Source organism: Ochotona curzoniae, unplaced genomic scaffold, assembly GCF_017591425.1.
Source record: "Ochotona curzoniae isolate NIBS_2020 unplaced genomic scaffold, NIBS_Ocur_1.0 scaffold_3208, whole genome shotgun sequence".
NCBI classification, from domain to species: domain Eukaryota; kingdom Metazoa; phylum Chordata; class Mammalia; order Lagomorpha; family Ochotonidae; genus Ochotona; species Ochotona curzoniae.
Genome location: NW_024467106.1, coordinates 15,891,751 through 15,899,932, shown reverse-complemented (window position 1 = coordinate 15,899,932; position 8,182 = coordinate 15,891,751).

Below are 8,182 nucleotides of genomic sequence, written 5' to 3'. Positions count from 1 at the left end.
CCCCAAACACCATCATGTTCTGCAGTAGGACTTCAACACAAGAATTTTGGAGGACACGGATACTCAGTTCCTAACAGATGCTTTCTGTCATTTTTCTGCTTATACTTGGAAATGTGCATAGTTGAGTTCTGGTTCGTCTGTTATTCTGGAACTGGACTCTCTAGCCATGTGATGTGTTAATGCAATCTCCATCTTAAGAGTTGTTGAAGTCCTAAGCATGAAGGAGAGTTATGGAAAAGAATGATGAGTGAATGATAAAACTAGTATGGAGAGGAAGAGAGAGAGAAATTGTCTCTTCATCTTTCCATTTCACATATTCTTAAAGTATTTCTTCTTTTAGAAAATGATAAAAAAAATCAAGATTTGACTTTTAATTATTGAGAAATGCTCGGTTTCTTTGAATTAATTTAGATATAAAATATCCTGTCATGTACTAATTCTGTGGTGGAAGTGTTTTCTTTTGAAATTGATATGTATATATGTGTGTGTGTGTGTGTGTGTGCGACATATATACCATTGACCTATGTCAATATGTATAATAGAGTCACATGGTTAATTTACTTGCTTGTGTTTATTCAATATCTTCCAGATGCTAGTTTGGGTGAATGCTTCAGTAAGCTCATCAAACAAGGCCTGTGTCTTTACGGCTATAAAAATTTGACAGTCTCAAAGTATTTATTGACATTAAACAAAGAGATTAATAAAGATGTGGAAGCCACAGTGACTCCTAAAAGAACAGGCACAAGTTGCTATGAGGCAGAATAGTAAGACTCCACCTTAGTACACATGGTACGCTGGATGGCTTCGGTTTGCCCCAGAAAACTTTCTTTCAATTTTTCTTTCCCCACTTTTCCTGGGAGGTTTATCTGCATGAATTTTCTTACCAAGAATTGCTACTTCCAGTAAGGACTTGACCATGGAATTGGTAGTAGATAGGCAGATTAGGGTATCTACTTTCTCTTCTTCCTCTGCACCAGATCTTCTTGCATGACTGTTAACCTCTGCTGAAGGTCAGCGACCTTTGAAGGTGGTTCTCGTCTGACAGTTATCCTCTCTAGTTTCTGCGACACATGCCTCCTCTTCTGGCTTCAGATGTCTCCCCTCTGTTGCTAGCCTTGGGTCACTGCATCGCTTCATGTCGGTGTCCCTAAACCCTGTCCATACCTTTATATATGCTCATAATCTATTTACAGACATTTTTAAAAAGTTTATATATATGTTTACTTGAAGTTAAGAATCACTGAAAAGGAGAGATAGGCATGGTGGGAAGGAAGGAAGAAGAGAGAGAGAGAAAAATCTTCCATCTGTTTGTTCACTCCTCAGATGGCTGTGGTGGCTGGGTGCCTGAGGATTTATCCAGGTCTTCCACAGAGGTGATAGGGTCCCAAAGAGTTGGAACATCTTATATTGCTTTTTCATGTCATTAGCAGGAAGCTGGATTGAAAGTGAAGCAGCTGAAATATGAACTGAAGCCTGTATAGGATGCCAGCATTGCTAGTGTTTTTATTCATTGTATGCCATAATATTGGCCCTTCCTTTTATAAGCATTTTGCCCCATTTTGTATATGATGTATGGTTGTTTCTTTCTTTATATAGTTATTTTTAAATGTTATATTTTAATTGACATAAATGAGGAATTGTTGATAATTATTGGGTTCAGTGTGGTAATTCAATCTATACATGCAATGTAACACCTGTTTTTGTATGAGAGAACTTTGAAAAATTTATAGAAATATGTAATTAAAGATAAGTTTAATGACATGTGACTTCAATTGAGAGGAATAGGAAAGCTTGTTGGCAGTGTTAGTGTGTGATTGGGTCATCAGTAAGGTAGCTTTGATATTGTTTAATGGAAGGCATTTGAGAGAAACAGAATTATATTAGACAGAAGTCTTCCAAATAGTTGGTCTGTGGAATGATGAGATAAGAAGTCTGTACCTTAATGTGAATCACTTTACTATTTCCTTCATCAAGAGAGATGTGCAATGGCTTGGCTGCCGTTTGTATGTAGAAGATAGAAAACACAGAGCGAGAAGAAAGCTCAGTAAGCGTGGTGCAACTAGGCCAGGTCACAGGAAATACTAGAGCAAGGTGTTGGGACTTGACACTGGACGGTGGTAGATTTTTTGTTTGTCTAAGAAGTTTGTCTAACAGTGTCCAGAGGAAGGCCACTAACAGACTCTAGAAAACTGAGGTGAACTTCAGATAATAGGTGACAGGCTGATCTTCTCTCCCGTGTCCTTGCTTCATTTGTCAACATTTTCTTCATTGGAACTTCCCCGTTGCTGTGAAATTTACCAGGAACCAGGTAGACCTTGACCCTTGGTGGATGCTCAACCAATGCCCTTTGCAACACTTGCACTCAGGTGCACAGGTACAAAGCAATGATGACGAGTGCCAGGGATAGGTCGGAAAAGCCTGTAGTTAAGGGAGTAAGCGACCGAATCACTCCTTTAAAGACCTTAGGACCTTCACCTCATAGTTCAATCGCATTTACCATTAGCATTCTGTCTGTTTGGATTATCCTTTGCCCATTGTGCCATCTGCACATTTTGGACCCTCTTCATCATATACACTCCTGTGCCAAACACAATATGCAAGCACTATGTTTTCTAAAATGACGGATTAAAAAATCATTCTGGTGCTTTTGTTTCTCTTTTCTTGGTGTTTCTTTTCCCCTAAATAATCCCTAACACATTCATAAAAATATCTTCTGTGTATTTATGGTTTCTATGTGTGAACTCATTTAGAAACCATTTATTGAAAGCCTACTTCGTTATGTAATGAATACTCACCATATGCTGGAGGATTTAAATAATAGTTTCTTTGTTACATGAAGGTATCTTGCAGGTCTAGCTGTTGCTAACATTTCATAAATGAAGACTGTAGGTATGGGAAAGTTGTGTGACTTCATGGGGCTAGGTAGCAAAGAATGTTAATGCAGTGACCAATCATTAGGGTTTGTTTTGGATGGAGGAGATCTGTGTATGTGTAATTTCAGGGATGTGGGAAAACCAGGACTCTGGGTCACCCTATTGGTGAACTAACATTTGGAGCCAGTTCTCTGATAGCCAAGCCTTGCTCTAAGCCAGGACTGTCCAATAGAGTTATAATGTGAGCTACAAATATAAACTTCATATGTAATTTAAAACACTGATTAAAAAAATTAAAAAGAAATCAAAATGTATTGCAAATATAGATATATGAACGAATCCAACATTTTAACATGTCACAAATGTAAAAGTTATCAATGAGATACCTTAATTATTCTAATCCTTTTTGTAATCAGGTATGCACCTTACATTTATAGCAAATCTTGATTTAGACTAGCCGTATTTCCATTGCTTGGTAGTCATATGTGACTAGTAGCTGCATATTTGATTGTCTGGCTCTAAACCACTATTTTTGGTTGTATGTGTCAGGCTCTACACTAAGTTTTAAAAGGATATTACCTGCAGGATGTCACAGTTTATTGTGCTGAGAGAGTCATTAAATAGACAGAGAGGTGCATTAGCTCTTACTAGACCCTTTAGAAGCCAAAATCTGGGAGCGCAGGGAAATTGTGAAAATCTGCTGAGGTAAATGGAAATGTTCCCCAGGAAAGGAGACAGTGGACATAAGTGAAGAGAGTAGGCCTTGAGACAGTAGCTGAACAGAGAGAAGAGGATGGTTCAAGTGGGTGGTTTGGCTTAGGGGATAAAGAGGCCATCTGGGAATGACCAAGCAGATGGTTTCTACATCTCTCCATATCCCTATAATTCAGACTTTCAGTTAAATAAACAGATGCATAAGAAAATAAAAGAGAGGCAGATTCTAAATCGTGGTGTGCAATTTATATCCCAGAAGAGAGAACTTTGCACATGACCCTTAGGATAATGGGAACATTTGGAAAGAGATCTGCTTTCAATCAGAATATATTGTGGGTGCCTAAAAACGACCTGGGAAGAAGTGGGAGATAGTGAGAACTTTTAGCTTCTCCTGCTACAATGTTGAAAGTTCCAGAAAGCAGGCGGACATGCTCCTACTAAATGTAGCACAAATGCTTGCCAAAATGAAACACGGGACATTTAAAGGTGAGATGGGTTCTTGGGTCAAATGTGTCACAGGAAAATCTTTGAAGAACTGCTGGCAGCCTGCAAAGAGAGATTTCCATGTGGGATTCTTGTGATTAGGAGTGATAGATGGCAGATTAAAAAATCAAAGTAGGAAGGCCTGGCACGATGGCTCAGAGGTGGTTACATCCTTGCCTTGTATGCAGTGGGATTCCATATGGGTTCTGGTTCATGTCCTGGCGACCTCATTTCAAATCCAGCTTCCCACTTAAGTCCTTGGAGAACAGCAGAGGATGATTCAAATCCTGGGGCCTCCACACCCATGTGGGAGACCCAGAGGAGGCTCCTGGCTCATGGCTTTGGATTGGCTCCGCTCTGGCTTTTGCAGCCATTTGGGGAGTGAACCAGTGGATAGAAGATCTTTCATTTTGTCTCTCATTCCTTCTGTAAATCTGACTTTCCAATAAAAATACATAAGTCTTTTAAAAAATTATTGAATCTGTGATTTCCAGTAGAGAATGAATAACCCAGGACTTCAGGTAGGGTGTAGCCAGAGACAACGACACATGATCCTTTACCCTCCCAAGGTGAGCCACACGCATTAGCAGAAACTTAAACAGCATAGCTCAACTCTAGAACCCAGAAAAGTGTAAATGAGATTTGTTCTGCGGACTATGGCTCCAGTTATTGATTCATGGGTTTAGGGAATGGCATCCCTGCAAAGTGGTGCAGAGAAGAGGAAACACCGAAGCATGCAGGATGTCTTAGCCTGCATCTTGAAACAGGAATCAACTCTCTAGGCAGATGCAACAAACTTGGGATGAGCTATTGGATGATGCCCTAAATGAAGCTCACAGTGAATAGTCAAGGACAGAATAAAACAGTAATACAAGTTCATCGGCTTTTAGTGAAATTATTTTGGCTATATCAGACAGAGTATATACATTTTGAATTTGAACCTGGTCTTTATGTCTCAATGTTTAAGAATCACTTCATGAATTTACTAGTGAGCACTTACTTGTATATAATGGGGTAAACACACACACACACATGCTTGATTGTGGTAGTTGAATGAATCACTTATGTTAAAGTATAATGCTTGAATAAATGAATGAATTTTTCTTTAATGTTTTAATTAAATTAGTACTTCTCAAGATATGGCCCAGGGACCCCTGAGGATTCCTGAAGCCTTTTGGGGATATCCATGGAATCAAAACTTTTCATAATGTCAAAATATTACGGACTTCCTTCAACTTCATTTTATCATGAGTGTAGGTGGAGTTTTCTGAGGTTGCAAAGCTTCATCTCTGCAACAGATTGAATGAAGAATCAAATGTGAGAATTCATATCTCTTTCAGGAACCAGGTAGGAAAAATATTTGCAAAGGCATAAAACTAATGCCACTGTTTTTACTTAAAAAAAAATACAGTTTTTTTTCCTCACAAAAGTGTACCATTTGTATTGACATACATTAGGCTTACTTTATTTTAAAATGAAGTAATAAAAAATTAAACGGTCTCCATTCTCTCTCTATATATGCATATGACTTGTTTATTTGAAAGGTGGAGATAAGAATAGAGAGAAGAGAAACAGGGTTTTCATTTGCTTGCTTATACTAGGCCAGGCTGAAGGCAGGGAGCCAGGAGCAACTTTCAGATCTTCCACGCATGCTGAAGCCCAAGGGCTTGGGTTATCCTCTGCTGTTTTTTCAAGTGCATTAGCTCCTATTTCTAGTAACATATTTGTAGCTACAGCCATGTATCTACAAGTTCTTTGAGGTCCTCAAGTTTTAAAAGGCTAAGGAGTTTGGAGACCGAAGTGATGAGGAAGCAGTAAAATGAATGTTCAGGATGCATTATTAATTCAGTACTGCTGGTCCCAGGATAATAAAAATCATTTCTAATTAATCCTTATTAATTCTGACAGGAAAATGCCAGCAGCAGTGATGTGGAGGCTTCCTGCTGCTTTTAAAGGAAGCACAAATTAATATGCAGAGACATAAGTGTTATTTCACAAAAATAATTACATCTAGAGACAGTTTAACCCGAAGGCCTAGATTGTAAAATGTGATTGTAATGTGTTTTCTTAAACAGTAAGGGCTATTTCTTTAATAGAGGGATAAAAATACTCAATTAACAGAATAAAATAGGTGCTTACAGGCTCATGCACATTAGCACATGATCTTTTCTATAGAATCTTCCTTTTTTTTTTCAGATTGGTTTATTTTATTGGATGAGCAAATCTATAGAGAGAAGGAGAGAGGGGGAAAAAAAGGATCTTCCACCCACTAGTTCACTCCCCCAGTGGCTGCAACAGCTAGAGCTTAGCCAATCCAATCCGAAGCTAAGGGCAAGGAGCCTCTCCTGGGTCTCCTGTGTGGGTGCAGGCTTCCAAGGGTTTGGGCATTCTTGACTGCTTTCCCAGGCCACAAGCAAAGAACTGGATGGGAAGTAGAGCAGCTGGGACATGAACTGGTGCCCATTTGGGATCCCAGTGCTTAAAAGGGGATATTAGCCAATCAAGCCGTTGCTCCAGGCCCTCTGTAGAATTTTTTAAAAAGATGTTTATTTATTTTTACTGCAAAGTCAGATATACAGAGAGGAGGAGGAGAGACAGAGAGAAAGATCTTCCATCCATTGATTCACTCCCCAAATGGCCAGAATGGGAAGGACTGCACCAATCCAAAACCAGGAGCCCGGAGTCTCTTCTATGTCTCCCATGCAGGTGCAAGGTCCTAAGGCTTTGGCCTGTCTTCCACTGCTTTCCCAGGTCAAAAGCAGGGAGGTGGATAGGAAGCAGGACTGCTGGGATTAGAATCAGCACCTATGTGGGATCCTGGCGTGTTCAAGGCAAGGACTTTAGCTGCTCAGCTACTGCACCAGGCTCCCCTCTGTAGAATCTTAAAGGAGTTACAAATTGCCTTATGACCCTGATTCTGCCATCACCTGACTAAATGAAGTTGGACAGATCACTTCTTCCCATTATTCATCTTCTGCATGGGGGTGGAGACAATATATTTCCTTGAATTTCTTCCTCTCGAGAGACTCAAGTCTGAAACAAAAACAAGGAGAGATTGAAAACAGGATTTTGAGGGAGCCATTGAGGTGATAACAGAGACTGAGACGTCAGGTTTGGTCAAAGAGGGGCTAGTGGAAGCGTGAGGAGACATTGTAGGGAAGGTTGCATACAAAATTCCAGGAGAAGGAGAAGAGGTAGACAAGTGTGGGAGAAAGGCCAGATAACACAGAAGATGCCAAATAGTTGATGCCAGCAGGCACTGCACACTGGACAGTTCCAGAGCCAGGACGGATATTGGGAGGTCCCCTCTCTGGCTTATGGGTCTTTGGCACATCATCTGTAGGTGACAGACTCATCTTGGTTCAACTTTCTAATAACAAAGTAATTCTTGGTTAGCTTGTGGATTTGAATTTGATTGTTAGTGTAAAAATCATGAAAGGAAGAAATACATTCCAAATGTTTATCACAGTTTTTAGGCATATTCTTGTATTAGTTTTATGCTATCATATGGCCTCTGGAGAGGGTACAAATGCTTCACGATGCCTCTACGGCCTCTTTCCTGCTGCCGTTGCTGGTTTCTTAAAGTCTTCCATATCCATGTTCTCTTCTTCAACCTGCCCCAACCACTTTGAGATCTTTAAATATTGGTGGGTCCTCATGTCTCACCCAGAGCTTTTTACATGCTAGTCCTCCAGCCTGGAACGCTCCTTCTACCCAGCTGACTGGCCTGCTAGTCAGCTTCCAAGTTCTTGGTTTAACGAAGTCTATTTAGAAGCATCTTTTCTGAAAACTAAAGTAAGTTTGTAGTTTACCTGCCTCTATTGTTCTTTCTCACGGCACCTTGTTTTGAGGTTTTATAAAAATTGCTGCGTATCTGAATTTTTAAAGATTGAGTAATATGTATATGTTTGAATATGTATATTGAAATTATATACATATGTATATATTTTTAAAAAATCAAAGTTAGGGAGAAAGAGGTAGAGGGCCTGGAAGGGAAAGAGAAGAAGAGAGAGAGAGAAAGAGAGAGAGAGAAAGACAGAGAGAGAGAGAGAGAGAGAGAGAGAAAGAGAGTTCTACCTGCTGGTTTACTCTCCAGATGGCTGCAATGAGTA